Source organism: Phoca vitulina, unplaced genomic scaffold (assembly GCF_004348235.1).
Source record: "Phoca vitulina isolate PV1807 unplaced genomic scaffold, GSC_HSeal_1.0 scaffold9, whole genome shotgun sequence".
In the NCBI taxonomy this organism is placed as follows: domain Eukaryota; kingdom Metazoa; phylum Chordata; class Mammalia; order Carnivora; family Phocidae; genus Phoca; species Phoca vitulina.
In genome coordinates, this window is record NW_022589712.1 from 60,482,361 (window position 1) to 60,505,841 (window position 23,481).

The 23,481-nt window shown below is 40.3% G+C and overlaps 1 pseudogene; it reads right to left on the minus strand.

Moving 5' to 3' along the window:
* Positions 1–14,443: 14,443 nt before the first annotated feature.
* On the minus strand, positions 14,444–16,294 carry LOC116634285 (annotated as a pseudogene).
* Positions 16,295–23,481: the final 7,187 nt, after the last annotated feature.

Genomic DNA, 23,481 nt, shown 5'->3' on the forward strand with positions numbered 1-23,481 from the left:
ACAGATTAAATCTGTGGCCCAAATAACAGTGAGAGCAATAAACCAAGAGTCCTGCGATGGAAATTCATGGGGGAACTCGTTGGCCAGAGTAAAAAAAAAAAGAAAGATGGAGGGATAGAGCCAAGCCTTATCAACTAACTTTTGATAATCAGCTCTGAATCAGAACTTTAATAAACTGAAAATACTTTTGAACCCTTTAATAGTTTGTCTGTATTTTTTGCATATCTCTTCCTTTCTAAGAGTCAAAACAAAATTTGTCAGTTTTCTATTGTAGTTTCAATTTTATTCTAACAAATCATATATATATGATATATCATATATCACACACACATACACACACACACACTTAGGAGCAGAATTGTCAGGTTTAGAGTTTGTGGATGTTTAACTTTACAAGGTTATGTTACATTATTTTCTAATAAGTGGTGCTCATTAAAAAAATTTTTTTAAACTACAGAATTACCCATGATTTATCCCTAACTCCTGCCTGATCACTGTATTCCTGGTTCTCGGCTGCTTATAAGAATCATTTTGATGCATTAATTTTAACACCAACTAACCTCTCTTTATTGCTGTCTCTAATTATGAGGAAGATCATCTTTAATTTATTCCAGTGAAAAGATCTCAGGTCCTGTGTTGAGTAACTCAGAAGATGAAGGAACATCATAATTCTGAGCTCCTCCTAGGAGGTGGATGTACTGGGAAGCTAATGATGCTTAATCTTCAAGACCCTTATTTGCGCAGGTCCCTACTCACATCATTGGAGAACATTCAGTTTTGTATACATTTTTAATTCATAATTTAAAATTATTTTTCTAAAAAAGGATTCCAACTCATATAAGCTTAAGGTCCCACAAAACCTGACTTCGTCCCTAGTTTCTTTTATGTTATAATCTTTTTACTTTGGGGTTTAATTTACATTTTATAACTTTTGTTTTCCCAGTCCTCTGCAAAAACTTTTAAGAGACTTTTTAAAAAGATTCAAAACAAGTTTCCCCTGAATATTTAAAAAATTACCTCAACCAACAAACTAGTCATTTAGCTCAGTAATGGGCTCTTCCCGGGGGACATCATCCCAGTTTTAGTGAAGTTGCTTGGAAATGAGTCAGAATTCTAATAGTTTTCAACACAATGGATTAATTTAATCGATTTAAGTCATTCAGTTTTGTTTGGTTATGCTGTAGCTCTACGCGCCACATCAGATTTAAGGGTCAACGTATGGTGTTAGTGTTCCATTGACTTGTCCCGGAGTTTCCCTATAATCTCTGTTTGATTTCTCTGAATTAAAATAATGGACGATATAAGGTATAATAAATCAATGAACTATTTATGAGAAAGTAGTGTGCCTATGAATAGCTAACAATCAACTGGTGGTTATTAGTACATTTGGTCACTAATTTAAAGATGTCTTTATTGACTTCTGACCATTGACCTCAAGACACATGACTACAAAAAAGCACTCATTAAGAAAACAGCAAAGTTGAGTTGGAATATCATCACTGAGTTTCTAAGCAGATTATTTCTTGTGAATGTAACTGTGTGTCAGAGTCCTCTGATTTTTGTTCCAGATCCATGGGGACAATTAGAAAAATCTTTGGTTTCTAACTAATGCCAGAACCTTCTCCTGGGCTTTTATTTTATGGCACTCTTTCCACACTGATAACCAGAATCCTCTATTGTTATTCACTGAGGGCACCAAAGCTTCCAACTCTTCAACCATTTCTCTTATTTTGTTCCCCACAGGGGGAGTGAATCAGGCCAGACCTCTACTGAGTGTTTTGCCCTTTCTGTCCCAATTTAACCAAATGCTATGCTTAACCTTCAAAGCCCCTTACATGCCTGGGCCCTATCTACCTTGGTTAAAAACTACTTACTTTTGGGGCACTTGGCTGGTTCAGTCAGAAGAACATGTGACTCTTGATCTTGGGGTTGTAAGTGAGAGCCCCACGCTGGGTGCAGAGATGACTAAAAGAAAGAAATTAAAAAAATACTTTTGTAAATAATTTATGTTCATAGTGTTTTATTCTTTTTCGTAAAAGGGCTCCCAGATGCACACATTCCTTTTTAAAGAATTAGGTAATCTCGGAAGTGGTTTTAGTGTAAGATAATGTTTCTTGAATTTAAAAACTCTTAGGTTCCTTAGAATATACCCACAGACCTCCATTAAAAAAGCTGGTACAGGGGCGCTGGGTGGCTCAGTCCATTAAGCATCTGCCTTCGGCTCAGGTCGTGATTCCAGGGTCCTAAGAGCGAGCCCCACATTGGGGTTCTTCTCGGTGGGGAGCCTGCTTCTCCCTCTCCCCACTTTTCATGCTCTCTCTCTCTCAAATAAATAAATAAAATCTTAAAAACCCCCAAAAAACCCCCCAAAACTGGTATAGAAAATTTGACATTTTAGTCAACTTGGATATCCTCAGACTCATCAGGTGAGGCCTTTTCCCATTTAAGCCTCTGCCATGAGCATCTCCTTTGGATGCTCCTTCCATCCAGACCTATCTTTCTCCCCTCCCCTGAGGACTTCCTGTCCAGGCCTAGCCTCCCTTCAAGTATATCTGCTCTACTCGACTTCTTCCCAGAGCAGGATTTGCCTTTGCATTTCTTAAAAACCCCAGCAGCACCTCAGTCTCCAACAGGGTGTGCTTTGATCTCTCCCCGCACCTCTGAAAGTAGCACTAATCCATCCCCTGACTATCTCAGACTAGATAATGGGATACTCAGCCAGAGGTAGGATGTTTTTAGCCACAGAATAGCAGCCCCAGTTAATTTGCACGGAATATCTTATTCTGATGTCTCTCTTAGGTAACACTTTCCTTCTGGTGAATGTAAGACTCCTCGAGCAATAATAACTTGCATTTATACAGCCTTATGAACATGAACTCACATAAATCACATTCATTAGTGCCTCTTCCCTTCAGAGGTCCCTTTCCCAGGTGACTAGCGCGTCTCCAGCCTGCCTCCCAAGCTCTGCCTCGCCTCTATTATTGGTATAATCGTACTTGACTTTCCCAGGGGAGGCCCACCTGCCCAGTCCTTTTCTTACTCTTCCGTGACTCTCTCACCAATTTAGCTGAGGCCCCTGACTCCCCCTGCCTGTTCTGACGAGCCCTTCGTATCAGCTGCTCCACTTACCTGTGTCTCCTCCAGTCGGAGTCACTCTCTTCTGGGTTTTGTCCAGAGGACTGAGGCCCTCTGTCTCCTGCCCTTCCTATCACTCTCGCATCCTTCGTATAATATTGGCCACCTCATCAAATGAATCAATACAGCATAGCATAGTAGTTAGAAGTATAAGCTGGGGTTGACTCCGGCTTGACTGCCAGTGTTCTTAAGAAGTATCCTGTCCTTAAATATTTTAACTAGGGGACAATTAAAAAAATTCTGTAGGCTTCGGTTTTCTCATTTATAAAATGGATTTAATAATAGCACTTCAAGGAGAAAATAAATGGTAAAGTATTTATTGAAGTGCTTGACACACAGTCCACAGACTTAGTTTTCATTACAGACTTATCCAATAAGATTGCTATTTGATCTCTCTGTGCCAAGAAGAGTGAAATGTTTATACTTTGTACAACATATCCAAAAAGTTTCAAATCTGAAATGTTATACTTTATGCAACATGTTTGATTTATTTTTCATTAGGGATTTTAGTATGACTATCTCTTCTTTAAGTGTTTGAAAATAGAACATCGTTTGCCCCAAGGCTGCATGGGTAGTATTTTTCTACATAGGCTGAAACTCTTAATGAACAAATATTCATCCATTTTACTCATCTTATTGAAGAAATTCTAGGACAGGAACTGTATTTTATTATTACCATCCCCATTTCAAAGATGGGGCAATGAAGGCATTGAGAAAAAAGGTAATATGCCTGAGGTCACAGAATAACTAAGTGGGGAAGATAAGGTATAAGCCTAGACTTAGTTTGCTCTTTGTGTAATTTTGTATCAATATTTTTAAAAATGCACCAAAAAGCCTAATCAGAATCTTCTGAATAGCAATCATGTGCTGAAAGATGGTGTATTCTTTTTGCATAAAAGATTTTCTGCATTACAGCAGGGGGCCCTACCCTGATGTGTCAGGAGGAAGAAGAAAATTCATTTCTTATACCAGCCTGTCAGCTGCCCTTTATGATTGAACCATATACCATTAGACAATCACAAACAGTGACAAGAGCTTTTGCTCTGTAGCGATTCTCATGTTTGAATTGGTTTGCTGAAATGCTGCACTATGCTGCATTACTGGAAAAACACTACAAAGAACAGATGTGCAGTACCATGCAGTATTTATCATTTAGATGTTTAATCTGGGTGTTTTAAATACTACTCCGATTTTGTTACACTTGAAGTGTTTTGTTTTTTTTTAAGAGCCATGTTAAAAGCACAATAAATGATATATTTTTATGGATTAAGTAAATCCTTCATGTTGACATAATCACATCCTGAAAGTGACTGAAAATAAAAATATTCCCAATTTTCATATATACATAATTTTGATGGTGTATTTGTAGCAATTTTATCAGAGTAAATTCACATCCTCTGTAGCTGGTATAATTCTTATACCTACCTTAGGGGAGACTCGTGTAGAAACACAGAAGATCTGTGCTCTGGTATTAACTCCCAGTAGATTACAAAAAGTAATCAGAACCAAATGGAAGATATACTGTCCATCATATATTTTCAGGCTTGAAGTAGTATTTTTTTTCCCTGCATACTAAAGCAAGTAGGGACCTTTTACATTATCTCTGGTCCCTTTATAACTCCTTGAGTAAGTGTATTGCAAATAAGCACATTTATCATTGAAGACTGTTAGTAAAGAATATGGTATTTATTCAGATGATTCAGAGACACAGCATTTGAAGAGTTTTTAAATTGCTTATTTGGTTTAGAGCCATATTCACTTCTTGACTAAGATATTGTTAAGTGATGAAAGTTAGAAAGCTTATCATTTCACTGATCTCTGTCATAGTCAATGAAAATATTAATTTTAAAGAATTAAAATGTAGGAATAGGCTATATGAATTTTAATAATGTTTCATGTTTAAATTATTAGAAAATTTAATAGAACATATACTCCTAAGGTTAATTTTAAAGACATTGCATTTCTTGAGTCAACATGAACGCTATGAAGAGATTTCAGGATGAAAAATTAGTACAGAACAAAGCCCACTGTGGAGAATCACTAAGCACCAGCTATGATAATAGCCTATTACAAGGCACCTGGTTATACCATGGATTTGATCACGGAGGTCAAATCGTGTTCTCTGTGTACATAGTGATGCGTGGTGCATCCCTTTTCTTATAACTTGGAAAGCATACAATGAGGGGGTTCTGTGTGTCCTCTGGCTCCTGCATTATAACAGGACTCTAACGTAGTAAGGCCATTAAGATATTTATGAATGCATCAATGGAGACTTAGCTGGAGGTTGCAAAATGCCTGTGGATGGAAAATTCATGCTTGCATATTTATTTATTTATTTAGGATTTTATCCTTACTGCCATAGGATATGGAGTGGCTTCCATACTTAAAGCAATGAAGTAAATATATCAAAACAAATATTAGCCTTTCAGACAAACATTTTCTCATTAGTCTTCTCTCTGTGAAGAGAATGAGGTTAAAAATGGTTTGAAGTTTCTTAAGTCATTATGTTTTGTGGCTTTTCTAAAATTAGAGTGTCATGTTTTCAGTAACTGTGTTTGTATTTACATAATTTTATTAATTTTTATTACAGTTCAAAGCATACAACCATTTTACCAATTGCCTTTTTGTAATTAGAATGTTATATCTTCACTTTGTTTTGGCTCTCAGTGAATACAGTAGCATCACATTTCATTAGCAAATACAGAACGGTATTTCCTGATGTAATTAGACAAGTGTATTTGGTGTTTAACATGATTTTCATCTTCATTAGAGAGAGATATGAAACTTATGAGTCTCTTTTATCACTTAGAAAATTCGTCTGTCTTGAAAGAAAATCTCTGTGTATTTTTTATTATTCCTGTTTGATTTTATGAGGCAACACGTCACCTGGATCTGCGGATGTAGCAAATTATCTTAGTTTGTCTGGTGGAAGAAGACAAGAGGGTGTGTGTGTGTAAGATAGAAAGGACCACGCTTGGAAAAGGTAACATAAAAATGATTGTTTTGCTCAAATTGAGGAAGATTTGTCATTAGACTTGCATATTTGACTGAGACCTTTCTCTTGAATTAAAGACTATTTTTTAAAATTTTATTATGTTAGGTTAATCACCATACATTACATCATTAGTTTTTGATGTAGTGTTCCATGATTCATTGTTTGTGCATAACACCCAGTGCTCCATTCAGTACATGCCCTCTTTAATACCCATCACCAGGCTAACCCATCCCCCCACCCCCTCCCCCCTAGAACCCTCAGTTTGTTTCTCTCCTACACTGTTGGTGGGAATGCAAGCTGGTGCAGCCACTCTGGAAAACAGTATGGAGGTTTCTCAAAAAGTTGAAAATAGAGCTACCATATGACCCAGCAATTGCACTACTGGGTATTTAGCCCAAAGATACAAATGTAGGAATTAAAGACTATTTTTGAATGTGCCAGCATTCGAAGCATTAGGTACTTGGTTACCTACGGCCCACTCTGTGGAGATCGATGGAGGTTTCCGGTTAAATAGAAGAACATGATGCACTAGTGGACAAACTATTATTTAAGGACACTGGAGAAGCAGATTCTGTAACAGCCATTTGTCACTATATCTCCTTCTACTAGAATCAGAAATTATGTATTCATTCTCTCTTACCGTGCTATAGAGTCAACAACAAATATAGGGTTTTGAGGCACTTGAAGCTTTTTTCTTTCTTTTTTTTAACAAAAAAGTCACCTAATCATGTTGATTCTTCCCCCCTCCCCTTTCATTGGTAAAAATACAATTTGTATATTTCTATTTATATCACCACTGTGTGGCCAGTTTTAATTTGGCTTTTATTTCTATACAATATTGTCCTTCATGAAAATGTCACTAGCAATGGTGTGGACGTACAAATTTTATAGGATTAGGTACTAGTTATGATAATATAAATTGGTATTTGGAAGTACATAGAGGTTGAATACCTGTGACATTTTTCATCTAGAAAGTTATTTATGACATTTACTTGAATTTAGGATAGTTCTTTTTGGTGAGGTCTTCTCTGCAGTGGTTTTGAATTAAATTCTTAGTTCAGTGGAACAGGTAGATATCAGTGGACCTTTGTGACTATCTCAAAAATTCAGCATGAAAGGATCAAATATTATGCTTTTTCTGTTTGTCATATATGTCTTTTAAAATATTATTCATTAGGATGCCTGGGTGGCTCAGTCGTTAAGTGTCTGCCTTCGGCTCAGGTCATGATCCCAGGGTCCTGGGATCGAGCCCCACATTGGGCTACCTGCTCCGCGGGAAGCCTGCTTCTCCCTCTCCCACTCCCCCTGCTTGTGTTCCTGCTTTCGCTCTCTTTCTGTCAAATAAATAAAAATAAAATCTTAAAAAAATATTATTCATTATACTGTATTTCCTCAAGGGATTTGAATTAATTTATCAAAAAAGGCAAAATACAAAATATTAAAAAAATAGGATTAAGGAAAATCAGAAGTAGAATAAGTGTCAAGATGAGAAACAAAACAGGACCCAGGTGAACTGGCTGTGCTCTGTGGTCCTAAAGGAAATTTCTCCCATAGAGCTGCATATGAGAAGGTCCTGAAGAGCATTCTCAACAATGTTCCTATCGTCAATACAAGGAAGTGTTTCCAAAAACAAAGCTTTTTTCCTTTCCATTAATTTGAATGAAAGCTAAAGGCAGATGATGAAAGAAGAGTTTAGTATAAGCAACTCCATAAGGGGTCTTGACAGTATGGTAGTAATGAGAGTGTTTGGATATCTACCTCAGTCCCTCTAGAGGAATGGATCATAGCAAGCCCTTTAAATTCTTCTCCCATGGATGGTAGGCAGTTGGAGGCTACATCTCCGGTGAGCTACACTGTGTTGCGCATTGAGGTTATGAGTGCTCGTGGTGCTGTGAGTGCATACCACATGACCACAGTCCCTTTATGAGCACGTAGTTCCTTGTATAACCATTTCCTGCCATGTCGTGTGACCTGGCTATTCCAGCCACAGCCAGAGTTGGGCCTGCAATCGGTGCTAAGACCCAGGTCAGCATGTGAGTGGCCTGGGAAGATCTCTCCTTCCATTGTGGTGCTCTAATCTGGATATGGACTGATTATGGAAATGGCATCTTTGCTCCTAGGGAGCGGGACTTTCAAATAAAGGAAAAGATGGAGACCAACAGCATGGCCCTGGGGAAGTGAAGACATACCCTGAATGGAGACAAGCAAAAGCCCTGAGCTGGAGAGAGAGGAGGAGAGGGAAACCGAGGCACACAAATGGCAGACTCCTGGCACTGCCGTTGAGCTTCTGACATTGTAGTGGAATCATGAGTGCTGTTCAGCTTCTTCTAAAGTCTTGCTTGGGGGATTTTTTCCTGCTTCCTTACTCACTTGAGTATCCTTATAATAAAGGCCATTATACAAGGTAATCTGCATATTTTGTTCTTTGTAACTGAAAAGAGCCAAACAGAAGGGTTGACCCATGTAATCTGGAGATTAAATGACAGGGTAGTTTATTATTCTTTTATAGAAATTAAAGATTCTAAGAAAATGCTTACCAGGATGAGTCATATATGTTTATGTCTTCTCGTCATTAGTGATAGAAACAAAGCATCTAAAATTTCTTCTTGGCATAATTATAAGTAACACCTATTGAAGATTATTGAGGCTTATGTTTTTGTTAAATCCATAAAACATCTAAGAATTATACATAGAAACCTGGTAATGCATTTGTTTCAATAATAACTCTGGGATTAGAAATTGTGATGTTTTAAAATAGCACAAGATCTCTTAATACAGCGGTGTAAATGTTAGAGAGCATTAACCAGACCTCTGGAAAGTAAGGTCTTCTACGATTTAGCATGTATGGGGCTGATATCTTTGATTATAATCAGAACACACAGGTGGACTGCATTTACTGTGTTATGTTTGTGTTTTGGAGAAACAATGTCATGGTCCAATTACCTATCCATTTCCAACAAGAGGAATATGAAATCTGGGACTTCTGAGCCCTCTTATTGTCACTTCCTACTGTAAAATCAGAATATCAAGTTACAGTGAGGTAATTCTAATGAAGCAAAGTACATTCATTCTTTAGCCCCTTGAAGAGCACTCTGCTAATGTGGTCTCTTTTCTTTAACGGTTCAACCCAAATAGGTGATGACCTTTCTAATGAAACATAAAGCCTACAATATGCAACCTTATTAATATATTCTAGTGTAACAAGGTCACACAAAAGGCTTGTTAAGTTTGCAATGTCGACTTTTGCCTTTACTGGAATTTCTAGTTATACCAAAAGTGCGTCACCCCTCACTGTGTCACTGTAATCCTACTCCAAATAAATAGGAGTCTATTAAATAAAACTAAATATTATCACCCTGTAAAATATATTAGAGTGTTTGATGATTAAAAAATCATGAAAGATAGTTAAGAGTAATAAATTAAGTTTTACACATTACTAATAGCCATGCTATATATTATCATTTATGTATTTAAAGACTATTATATGTATTCTTTCCTTTTTAAAATTTTTTTATTTGAGAGAGAGTGAGAGCAAGAGAGATCACAGAGGGAGAGGAAGAAGCAGACTCGCTGCTGAGCAAGGAGCCCGATGTAGGGCTCGATCCCAGGACCCTGAGACCATGACCTGAGCTGAAGGCAGACGCTTAACCGACTGAGCCACCCAGGTGACCCTATTATATATATTCTTAAAGAGACAGAATTTGATAAATGAATGAAATAGTTCCACATTTAATGGTGTTTTGTAGTTGTCCTCATTAAATGGTTTCCTTATTAGGAATAATTTGTTGTTTAGAGCTGCTTTAGGGATGTTGCCCTCCTAAATAAACATCCACAGGGCCAATGTCCTGTAGTGACCACACTTGTCTGTTTGTTGAGCTGCTTGTTGAAAACTGACATTTCAGAGGTGCCCCCAGTTCTTCTGAAAAAGTACTAACCATCTGTGCTATATAGGATTGTCATATATAGATATGAAATCACTCAATGACCTCTTAACGTAGAGTTACTATTTTGCATGAGCAAGTATGGGGAGAAGGAAATCAAAGCCCTTTGACTTGCAAGCATATCACTTTTTTCTCTTCTCTGGCTACACATGGCCACTCCTAAGCCCAAGTTTCTGGAACTGCTGCACCCGCAGGACCCTCACTGGCCAATTGCTCTCTAGAGATAGGCGGTTGCTTACTTTCCGTGTGGAATTCACGTAACACAGATAACTGTCTGCCAGAACGAAACGGAGCCCACGGAAGTTATTGAAGGGGTGCGATGGGCTCCCGCCTGGTGAAGCGGGTGGCAGAGGAGATCCCGGAGGGGCCTCGGAGGGAGCGGGGCTGGGGGTGGGGGTGGGGGGGCAGGCTCGGCGGAGGCGGCACGCTCGGCCGGGCTCCGGGCAGGCGAGTCTGGGCTGGCTTCGCTACAGTCGGCCACCTCCGGGGGACGTTGCTGCGGGCACATCAGAATCTCTCAATGCACTGAAGAAGAAGGGCGAGGCGGACAGCAGGGAAGGAAAACCAGCGGAAAAACGTATAAAAAATTCGCCACATAAATTAGCTGAACCTCTTGTCGCCCAAACGGACGATTTCATCTGAACGTGAATCCCGGGCTGCTGCTTCAAGTGCCTGGAGGAATTGCACCACGTCATCCACAAGGTAATCAGTAAGCATGCATAGATGGTCACGTAGGAACAAAACTCTGGAAACTTGTCTCCAGAAAAACATAGAAGGTCCGCATATGTCAGTGAATTAGAGTCTGTTTTCTTCTAACAGCTGCTATTTTGGGAATTCCTCGGAGGATGTTTAAAGAGCAAGTTTTGTATATTGAGGTGGCTGCTCCATTGTGGCGGACAGTTGAAACCAGAGTAGGCTATTGAGGGGAGCTAACGGTTTTGGCACTGGTTTTGGGTGTTAAGTATCAACTAACATGTTTATGCCCGCCCTTCAGATGTCCACATACAAAGACCCCTTTCTCTCCCTTCTGGCAAGAATCCAGGCCAATCTTGGAATGCTTAGTCCCCCGCCCATCATTAAGGGCACCGTGTTAATCGTGGGGCTTCGTCTGAGAAGCACCCTGGAAAAGAATGCTCACTGACCCACAACATCCACATTTCCGCTGCTGTGGAAATTGCATGCACATGAACATGGGGTTCTGAAGCAGAACTAAGAAACAATCAAGTTCAAGTTCACTTAAAACTACCTAGAGATTTAATATTTTATCCAGGCTAATGGATAGGTCATTGAATTGTTGCAACCAGTTAAAAAAAATTTGTGTTCTATTAGGAATGTATGACATATGTATATCCATGATATATATATCAGATTCTTTCTCACCGTTACTTCCACGAAGAACATAGATACCACATATTTTATTCAGTGAGTTGTAGACCAGTCTTAGGCTGCTAAAAAGATGTTTGCTTGATCTGAAATAATATCTTCAAATTGGGTTTGATAAATAGGATGATAAGCAGGTAGGCAGAGGAAACATTACATCTTTCCTTATAGCTTTAAGTCCAGGACTAGAACTGTGCTGGTGTAACTAAAAACAAAACAAAACAAAACATTATTTTCTTCTGTGATCTATTTGGCATTAAAATTATCTTGATATGCTGTAGGCTTTGCTGAGACTGAAGATTTTAATGAGTTGTACATTTCTGAATTTATTAATATAAAATCTATTATCAATGGAGAAGAGAAACTTGAATCATTCTCCTAGTAAACAATTTGCAAGGTATTTTTTGGAAAATATAGAAGAAAGGAGTAAATAGTATCTTTTGTGAATATTGCAAGTTGGTACTTTCAACTTGTTTGGGGGAAGGAGTTAAACACAATCTCACATCTAAATTTTTACGGATTTTTATATTATATAAATGATTACTTATTTACTCAAAATTGTGACTTATTTAGGTTATATATAGAGCATTATAGTTCTTCTCAGATGCTTAATTGTTTTTGATTCAAAACTGAGTCTTGACAACTACCGTTCTGTTCTGTCTCTATGAGTTTTGTTTTGTTTTCTTTTGTTTGTTCATTTGTTTTGTTTTTTAGATTGCACACGTAAGTGAAATCATATGGCCTTTGTCTTTCTCTGTCTGACTTCTTTCACTTAGTATAATATACTCAAGTTTCATCCATGTTGTTGAAAATGGCAGGATTTTGTTTTTTTATGGCTGAGTAGTATTCCATTGTGTATATATAATGATAAATTTAATTTATTATAAATTACAATAATTATAATATTACATTATCTAATATATCTTACATATTATTATATATTACATCTTTATCCATTCATCCTTCACAGATGGTATCTAGACTTATTGTGCTAATCAATCACATTGTATGCAAATATCAAATCATTACGCTGTACCCCTGAAGCTAATATAATATTATATGTCAATTTCACTTCATTAAAAAATATGAGTCTTGAATCTTTAGAAAAGCAGAGAAATTCTCCCCTACATGCCAAATATTTTACATATTTATGCTAATTTTCATTCTTTCTTTCAGGATATTAGTGCAAGCAAAGAATAGTGAGAACTAGAATAATTTGTTTACTTCTTTAAAAAACCCTCACACATTAGTTTCATTTATTACTTCCCCAGTTACTTTGCCAGCATAGTGTCTGGTGTCTTTTTCAGGCTAGCCCAGGCATGATTCTTCATCCTTCAGGCTGGAACTGTGGTTTTAAAAATCCTTGGCGACAAGGCCTGAGATCCTTGCCGGGTGGGACATCTGTCCTGCTTAGTACCGTATGCCTGGCACAGAGCTGGCACCCAGTAAATAATTTTTGAATAAATAATTGGAGACAGACCCAAAGACCTTAGTGATTTATGTGAGTGCGGGAGGAGACATCAGGCCCCGCCCCTGGTCCTGTGTGTGCTCTGCAGACACCACAGCGTTTGACAGGCTTACAGCCTGGATGAGGTTCACTTAGGTTTCATGACAACAGGCTACAGCTTCTGGGTCCTTGGAGACCAGGCCGCTGTCATGCTTTGTGCCATTGTTGGGAGTAGTCAAACTCATCCAGCCTCACGTCCCTGCTCTCACTGTGGAAGGTGAATGATTTCTACTGCAGAGAACGGGAGAGCAGGGGAGGGCAGGGAGGGTCGATGTCTCCATTGTTTGTTTTCAGTATCCTCTTCCCCATTCACCTCCGTGTCCCCTCTCTGACCCACCCCCCATTGACTCTAAGGTGGCTCGCCACCTCTCTTTGATATTTCTCTCCCTTCTACTTTAGTCACTATTCACTATTTAATCCTCTGCTGTTTCCATAGTCTTGTTACTCCTTTGGCATTACTTTAGATTTTTTGCTTCAACTCTGATATTTCAACATCCCATTTTCTGACAGTACGTAATCCATCATTTTTTCCTTCCTCACTGACTGCATTTCTTCTGCAGCCAGAGAAGGACCTTCAGTTCCTTGAACCCCTTACGTTCTAACTTCTCTCTTTTCTTCCGTACTTAATTTAGATTCTGTACTCTATCCCTTTAATTATTCTCTTGCCTACAGCCTTTATCCCCTCGCCCCATTGCCCCATACACCTGCAGAACCCAGCCCCGGTTCAGTCTAGCTCTTGGTCTCCTCCAATCCTGCACCAGGCTGCCGTGCCCTACGAGAAGAAGACCACTTGACAAATCAGAAATTTAGCCATCAACCTTGACCGCTCTTTTCCCATTCTCCCCTCTTTCCCACCCCCGCCCGCCCCAGGTTCTGTGCTTCTTCCCTAAATACCTCTGAAATTTGTCCTAGTCTCATTTTGCTCACTGCCGTGCCCCTAGACCAGGCTACTATTACTTTTCACTCACATAGCTGCGCTAGTTACCTGGTCTTGCTGTCCTCACTCTTGTCTTCCTACTAGCCAGGCTCCACACAGCAGTTATAATGTTCTTTACACATTTCGAATATGATCAAGAAATTTCACTTCTAATACCATTTAATGGCTCCTTGGTTAAAGGCAGAATCCAAAGTTTTAAAGACGGTGTGTCCCTGTGTGATCTGGCTCCTATCCATAGCTCCAATTTTCCCTCCTTCCTCTTGCCTCCCTTCCCTCCAACTCCAGAAGTGCTTTTTTTTTTTTCTCAAAGATTTTATTTATTTATTTGACAGAGAGAGACACAGTGAGAGAGGGAACACAAGCAGGGGGTGTGGGAGAGGGAGAAGCAGACTCCCCGCTGAGCAGGGAGCCTGATGCGGGGCTCGATCCCAGGACCCTGGGTTCATGACCTGAGCCGAAGGCAGACGCTTAACCGACTGAGCCACCCAGACGCCTCAAGAAGTGCTTTTTTTTTTTTTTTTTTTTTTTTAAATGTTGTCTATTTCTTCACTGTTATCTTCTCCACTACCACCACCAAAACCAAGTGGGGTCTTGGAGTTTCCTTTCCCCAAAAAGGTGCTACCTTATTCCCAGGCAGATGAGGGAGGATGGGTTCTCCCTCCCCCAGCTTGGAGCCAGGGAGGGGAAGTGACACGTGGTGATGGACAGATGGAAGGCAGGATAGACGACAGGAAGGGCCCGAGAAAGTGGGATCAGGAAAGGGCTACTCCAAGCAAAGCCCCACTCCTTCCAGTCTTGCCCCTGGGGGTAGGCGAGGCATGACTGACCATCAGGGCCAGGGCGGCGCCTAGCAGGCCACAGCCCTTTGTGGGGTAGTCCAGCAAACGTCGTGGATCCTCAGCACCGCCGTAGTCCACAAACATTGCGGATCCTCAGCACCGCCGGTGCCTGCAGTCTCAAGGCTGCTGTGGCCCCAGACACCTCTTGGTCCTCTTGGCCTTGGCTCCCCAGCAAGCCGATAGTGGCAGGAAGGGGTAGCCCGGGAAAGTGGCCCCTGCCCTGGGAGACTCCCAGGCTGTTCAGGAGAGTAGCCAGCCTGGGGTGGAGGCAGCTGGATCTGAGGTGTGGCTGACCCACACGTCATAGATGCTCTTACTGGGTGGCACCCCCTGGAAGAGGGCATCTAGACCCCAGAGCAGCCCTGGGGGCTCATGGGCTTCCGGGGTCACCCCCCAGTAGGCTGGGCTGGTTGAAGGTGGGCACTGGGGACAGGGTGTGGGTGGTAATGGAGCCAAGGGCATTACCACATTGGGGGTGTAGGTGGGCAGTAGGAGGTGGACACCGGCCCCCTAGGTGAGGCCCTGTGACTCCTGCTAGACAGTCCCCCAGGCTCTGGGGTATCCTGCGGTAAGTAGAGGGGCCAGGCTCTGTGCTCAGGGGAGAGGGGTGGGGGTGAGGGCCTGCTGGTTCCCCCCGAGAAGTCTCCCCCTCTGCTCTCCTGTGCCGGGGACAGACAGAGAGGCCACAAAGTCCTCTCAGAGGGCAGGGGTGGAGCAGGCACCACCTCCTCCCTACCGTGCCCAGAGCCTGCCCGACCTGGGCTGCTCCTGGTGCCCCCATCCTAAGGTCCCCTAGCAGAGACTTTAGGCTGAGGCCCTCCCTGGGCGGCGGCTGGGCAATGGGCCGCCAGTGGGGCCAGCCGGGCAGCACGCAGGGGCCCAGGTCCTTGGCGAAGGCTCCCCTCGCGCCCCTGCCCTGCCAGCACCAGCACAGGGCCGTGTTCTGCAGCCGCGGTGCGGAGCCAGGGACCCGGCTCACGGCGACCGGCCGCCCACAAGTTGCCCTTGGCCTGGGGCTTTGCAGGGTTTTTTGGCACCTGTGGCAGCATCAGAAGCAGAGGTTGGAGGAGAGGTGGTGGCAGATGGAATCCTTCCAACCCTCGTGGTTGTCCCTGAAACTGGGGACAGGGGCCTGGACCCTACAGATGACCTGGGCCAGTCTTGGCCTGCAGGAGGGTTCAGCCTGGATCACCAAGGCAATCATGGCCAGGTAGGTGTGGGGGTCTTTGCATATTGCAGGTATCTCTTTTTTACTCCCTGGGGGCCGGGAGGATGATTCTGACAGACCTGGAAGCCCCAGGCGTGGGTTGCTGTAGGGCCCCCTGCAGGGGAGGCAGGCAAGGTGCGCAGGGGCTGGCCTCCAAGGGCAGGGGCAAGGCCATGGAGCAGGGCCCTGGAGCACTGTGGGGATGCAGGGCTGGAGGCCTGAGGGTGCCTCAAGTGCTTTTCAGTTCTGCAAATGCGCCATGCATTCTCTTCCCTTTGGGAATTCTCTGTCTTTCACCCTCCTCTTTACCCTCTCACCTCCAGCTTGATTTCTCCGGGTGACCTCCTACTCATCTTTCCAGTTTTTGTTTACTGCTTCAGGGAATTCTTCTCTGAGATTCCCTCTCCCTCCAAAAACATCTGACTTGTGCACACTATAGCTCCTCTAGGCTAATACTTAGAATACTGTATTTTAATTGCTTATTCATCTATATCTCCCACTATTTCATGAAATCCACGAGGGCAAAGGCTCTGTCTGCCTTGTTCATTGTTGTGCTCCCAGTGCTTAGGACAACGCTTGGACTATACCAAGTGTTAATCATTATTTGTAGCAGAGAGTGTAGAGTGATGGTAAGGAAATGAACAGGAACCAAACTGCCTGGGTTCAAATTCTGAGGCTGCCAATTACTTGCTGTATAATCTTGGATAAGTTAGTCAACTCTCTATATTCAGCTTTCTTATCTGTGACACAGAGATTGTAATAGTGCTCACCCGATGTGGTTGTTGTGAGCACTGAATTGATACATGGGAAGTATTCAGAACAACACCTGGCAGTAAACACCCAACTGACTCCTTATTTGTCAACATATTGGATGTGGCCATTAGTCAATAACAGGAGTCTTATCTACCTGTCTGTCACCTATCCATCTGTATCTAGAGATGTATCTTTAGCTGGAAATGGCCATATCTTTACACACTTTTATGAACCAGTTGTGCATGTTAAATTGAAACCATGACTCAGTTTGTCGAACACTTTCCTCATTTGAATAATATAAACATGCCCTTCTTTACGTTGACCTGTGTTGTTTCATCTTTTTTTCCGGTCTGTTCTTACAGAGATCTCACCCAGCACCACCAGCGGTGAATTCAGCTATCACGCTGGCCATGGCTGCCTTCATATCCATCTCTAAAACCTGGCATTATCAGACTCACTGAATTTTCAAATTAGAGCTTTCCTTAATTTTTAGAGGCTTGAAATGGTCCTTCATCTACACAGTGTGACCTGAGGCGGAGGCGGTCACACCCTTTTTTCCAAGGAGAAGGAGATTTCCAGCCATCTTTTATAAGTAGGAAAATAGAAGCTTAGAAAGGCCTAGTTATTTGTCTGGAGACACATCTCAGTTAATACTAAAACCAGGATAGAGAACCAGCATTCTGTGGCTCTCTTGAATTCACAGTAAAACATTACAATATATTATTAGGAAAAAAACCCCTCAAGTGTGGGAACAGAAAATGTGGTATTCTTTTTGAAACTATAACCATGAATTTATGCTACACTGTTCCAATTTTCTCATATGGTGAAAAGAATTGATAAACACAGGTCCTTCAGTGTGCATATGTATGTCTGTACGTACACGTATGTCTCCCTCTTCCTCTCTTTCCTTACCCCCATCTATCTATAGATATATATAGATATTGCCTATGCAAATAAAATGAAGCATTGGGTTAGATAACAGTTGCTAGTTCTTCTAGTTGCTTTGGGGCCAGACATTTGCTCAATTTTTACTTTATCTCTTTGGAGAGTGAGGTGAAAATCTTTCATCTGTGTCCTCGATGGCCTGCAGTCTTAAATCCTAGGTTCTGCTATGTGAGCAGCACTCATTTCCTTCTTTCCTTTATACCCTGTCAATCTTCTGCTATGATGCATCCCCCATCCCAGAGGACGCTGCTTCCTAACTGCTTTCTCATTAGTCTTTGGCAATCTAGCTTCTGGTCTTTTCACTGGACGTAGAAATAACAAAAGTCACCTGTGGTCTTCTGGCATTTTCTTAGCTGTGATTCACCTTGAAATTTCATTCTAGGTAATGCTGTCCATCAACTCTACACTATGGAAACACACTGCTGCTGGTGGTAAGGAGCCTGAGCTTATCCAGGTCATGTTATCCTGGTTCTCTCCTGCCTTGCCCTTCTCAGCTTCCTCCATTGGCTCTACTTCCTCTTGCATGTTCGAACAAGGACTCACCATATTGAAACCTCTTCCTTTTCTTCTCTAATTTCTGCCCTTGGATCATTCCATTCTCTTCCACAGTTTGTGCTGAGCTTCATGAAAGGAGGAACTCTCACTTACATATCTATTCCTCATATGTCGCATAATACCTGGGTCCTGGTAGGTGCTCAAAGAGGTCTGTTGCCTTGAACTGGAGCTGTGCAGATGATTCCAGAATTTACATCAATAACTGACTTTCTCAACCTCTAGTTCCAATAACATTACCTACTTTCTGTGCATTTCCAATAATAGTAAAGATAGTTACTGCTATTAAGCACCCATTGTGGATTAGTCAGTCTGCTAGGTGATTGCAATACATTATTTGTACTCTATGCAACCCTCCAAGGTACCCATTGTCACCAGTACTTAATGCAAGACAGAATCAACATCCACTTGGATATCTGGTAAGCATCTGGTAAGAACCCTTGCCCCAGATCTGCTCAGATCCAGTTTTCCCCATCTCAGGAAGCAGCCCTCTATTCATGATTATTCTCCACTCAATGCTTTGCTTTCCAACACCCAATCCACTAACATGTCCTGTTGACTACAAAAAATACTTCTAACCTATCCAATTTTCTTCATTTTCCAGTTTGGGCCATCATCATCTTTCCCACACCAGTGCAAGAGCCTCCTAAGTGGGCTTTCCTTCGACCCCCTGCATGCCGTTCTCCACACGGCAGCCTGTGGTCCTTTAATCAGATCATGTTACAGGAGCCATCACATCCTGCTGTGGCTGCAGAAACTATTTACTGGTTTGATTGGATGGTATCGGCAGTGTGGCTGCACTCGTGCTCTACTTTAAGGCGGATGTTTGAAAATTTAAGTTAGCTAAAAATATAAACTGAGGATTGATTCACCTGTGAAGGGATTAACATCTACATCCATAAGCAAGCCTAAGAAATGATTATTTTATTAGCGAATGCTATACTTTATAAAAACATAGTATTCCTTTACATAGCAGGCACTTAAAGTATTAGCTCATTTAGCATAATTTATAAAACACTTGGAAGGAATATATTGAATACATAATGTGAGGGACATTTGTACCCACATATGGATAACGTATGCTTCTTAAATTTTACTATCCTATTCAAACAAGTGCAAAATAATATCTCTTATAATATTTGTATTGCCTATAATTTTGATTTTCACTGAAATCTAACTAGTGGAAGAACAAACAACCAAAGATAGAAGTAAAACAGCCAAAGGAGCTGTCATTCATAGTTCATGGTTCTGGCTTTTAAACCACTATTATTATGCATTTGGGATCAAATTAGCTGGTGCTGGCTCTGAGACTCATCGATGTCACCTGCTCTGGTTGTTTCTGGACTCAAGTACTCTTGTCCAGAACACAAATGCTTGGATACTAAATATAAGTCCTACTTTTCTTTTTTCTTAAGTAGGCTCCACATCCAGCATGGAACCCAATGTGGGTCTTGACCTCATGACTCTGAGGTCAAGACCTGAGCTGAGATCAAGAGAAGGACGCTCAACCTACTGAGCCACCCAGGCCCCCCAAGTCCTGCTTATCTTGATACGGTGTTACAGTATGTAAAAATTTCTCATACGCATAGATTCATGTTCATGTTTTTGAACAAGTATTTCTAAAAAAAAAGTCATTTTTTATTAGAAAAATGTGACTTTTAATGATTATTAGTGATTTATCAGTAATGCAAACATTCATCTCTCTTTTAATTTGTGGAGACAAGTTGCAAGCTGAGAATTGTTGTGTTAATGTCTGCTTAATTGGTGCAGTTTTCACTAAAAAATTTTTACCTATTTGTTAAATGGTCTGAACTTGCTCTCGTGGAAAAACAAGGGTGGAAAACGTTAAAACTTTTTCTACTTAAAAGTATTTTTTGAGAGGTTTTTTTTATGCTCTTGGGTCTTTCCTGAAGTTTGTAAGTTTAAGAAATTATTGACTTGATGGAGAATTTGTTGCCCAGAAGATTTCTTGTTGATTATTTGCAAATAATGTAGTTACTATTCAGCTACAAAAAAATAATCAAGTTAAAGGAAGGGAAAATGAAATATGAGGAAATTTTAATCCCAATCTCCATTTAGATGGTCAGCTTTTAAATTTTTCTCATTTATTCTCCTTTTTGTTTCCCTTCTTCCCTCCTTTGTGGACTGCTGTTCCTCAGATCAGCTCTTATAGCCAAGGGTTACATCCTGGGTGATCTCTTCTTCTCCTCTGCATGAAATTTAGCATCACTGCTAGGTTCACTCACTTCCTTGGCTTCAACTGTGCCCATGGCAATGACAAGTAAATTTATATCTTCATGCTTTACCTCTCCTCAACACCTGAGCTGTTTTTCTAGGAGTAACTCACACTCAAAATGTCCCAAAATGAACTTACTAACATCCTAAATCAAACTTTCTTTTCTCACATTTCCATGTTGGTTAATGCTTCACCAAGGGACTCACCATCTCTTCTGTGGCTCAGGCTAGAAACTATGTCATCCCATACTCTAATCTCCATCTCACTCTCTACCTTGTGTTCCCAGAGTCACCCAACCCTGTTAATGCTGCTGCCAAATATCTTTTTGTTCTATTTCTTCCTGTGCTGACCTATCATAATGACTAAAATCCTCACCATGTCTTGCCTGTGGTTTTGCAACAAAATCTTAACAGGTCTACTTGCCTCCAATTTTCTTGGCATCCAGCCCATTCTTTAGGCTGACATTATGGTAACATTTCCATAATCAAAATCGGATTGTGTTATTTCTCTGCCTTGAAACCTCTGATGATCATATTCTATCAAGTTCAAACTCTATCGTAGGACATATGAAGTTCTTCACAACTTGTCCTTCCATCCTCATGGGATGCTATGTAATGGTTAGGACCTGTGCTATCACATTGCGATCAGAGACAACAATTTTGTATTATTATTATTATTATTATTATTATTACTTTTTAAAATTGAAGTCAAATTGGTATATAACATTATATTAGTTTCAGATGTGCAACCTAATAATTTGATATTTGCACATAGTACAAGGTGATCACCCCAATAAATTCAGTTACCATTCAACACCATACAAATTTACCTTTTTACCTACCCCCCAAACCCCTTCCCCTTTGATAACCACCAGAGATATTCTTCTCTGTATCTATGAGTTTTCTTTTTTTTGTTCATGTGTCTTGTTTTTTAGATTCCATGTATGAATAAAATCTTAAGGCATTTGTCTTTCTGTCTGACTTATTTTACTTACCATTATTATTATTTTCAATTCATGAACACAAAATGTCTTTCCATTTATTTGTGTCTTCAGTTTCTTTCATTAATGTCTTACAGTTTTCAGCATGTCTGTCGGTCTTTCACCTCCTTGGTTACATTTATTCCAGGATTTTTTTTTTTTTGATGCAATTGTGAATGAGGTTGTTTTCTTAATTTCTCTTTCTGATAGTTTGTTATTAGTGTTTGGAAACACAAAAGATCTATGTATATTGATTTTGTATCCTGCAGCTTTACTGAATTCATTTGTAAGTGCTAATGGTTTTTGGTGGAGTCCTTAGGGTTTTCTATATATAGTATCATGGCATCTGTGAATAGTGACAGTTTTATTTTTTCCTTTCCAGCTTGGATGCCTTTTATTTCTTTTTCTTGACTAACTGACATGGGTAGGACTTCCAATACTATGCTGAATAAAAGTGGCAAGAGTGGACATCCATGTTTTGTTGCTGATCTTTTGTTCCATTGAGTATTGATGTTCGCTGTGAGCTTGTCATATATGGCTTTGATTATGTTGATATGTTCCTCTCTACTCACTTGTTGAGTGTTTTTATCATGAATGGACGTTGAATTTTGTCAAATGCTTTTTAGGTATTTATTGAGATGAGATGATCATATAATTTTTAACTTTCATTTTGTCAATGTGGTGTATCACAACAATTAATTTGCAGATATTGAACAATCCTTGTATTCCTGGCATAAATCCCACTTGATCATGTTGTATTGTCCTTTTAATGTATTGTTGAATAATTAGTTTCTTAACATTGTGTTGAGGATTTTTGCTTTATGTTCATCATGATATTGGCCTGTAATTTCCTTCCTTCCTTCTTCCTTCCTCCTTCCTTCCTTCCTTCCTTCCTTCCTTCCTTCCTTCCTCCCTCCCTCCCTCCCTCCCTCTCTCTTTCTTTCTTTCTCTCTCTCTTTCTTTCTCTCTTTCTTTCTTTCTTTCTTTCTTTCTTTCTTTCTTTCTTTCTTTTTTCTTTTCTTTTCTTTCTCTCTCTCTTTCTTTCTTTCTTTCTTCCTTCCTTCCTTCCTTCCTTCCTTCCTTCCTTCCTTTTTGTAGTGTCCTTGTCTGGTTTTGGTATTAGGGTAAATGCTGACCTTGTAAAAATGAATTTGGAAGCATTCCCACCTCTTCAGTTTTTTGGAAGAGTTTGATAAGGACAGCTATTACATCTTTGAATGTTTGGTAGAATTACCCAGTGAAGTTGTCTGGTCCTAGACTATTATTTATTAAGATAGGTTTTTGATTACTGATCAGTCTTTTTACTAGTAATCAGTCTATTCAGATTTTCTCTTTCTTCATGATTCAGTCTTAGAAGATTGTATGTTTCTAGGAATTTATCCATTTCTTCTGTGTTGTCCACTTTGTTGGTGTATAATTAGTCCCAGTAGTCTCTTATGATCCTTTGTATTTTTGTGGTATCTGTTGTAACTTCTTCTCTTTCAACCCTAACTTTATTTATTTGAGACTTCTTTTTCTTTTTCTTGGTGAGTCTAGCTACAGGTTTGTCAATTTTGTTTATCCTTTTGAAGAACCAGCTCTTAGTTTCATTTATCTTTTCTATTGTCTTTTGTCTCTTTTTCATACATTTCTGCTCTGATCTTTGTTATTTCCTTCCTTCTGCTAACCTGGGCTTCATTTGTTCTTCTTTTCCTAGTTCTTTTGGTTGTGAAGTTAAGTTGTTAACTTGAAATTTTTCTTTTTTCTTGAAGAAGGACTGTATTTCTTCATTGACCCACCTGTTCTTCCGTAGCCTGTTGTTTAATCTCCCCATAATTGTGTTTTTTCCAGGTTTCTTATGATTGAGTTCTAGTTTCATACCATTGTGGTTGGAAAAGCTGCTTGATATGATTTCAATCCTCTTAAATTTATTGAGACTTATTTTGTGGTCTAATATGTGATAGATCCTGGAGAATGCTGCTTGTGCACTTGAGAAGAATGTGTATTCTGCTGCTTTTGGATGGAATCTTCTATATTTATCTATTAAGTCCATCTGGTCTAATGTGTCATTGAAGGCTGATGTTTCCTTGTTGTTT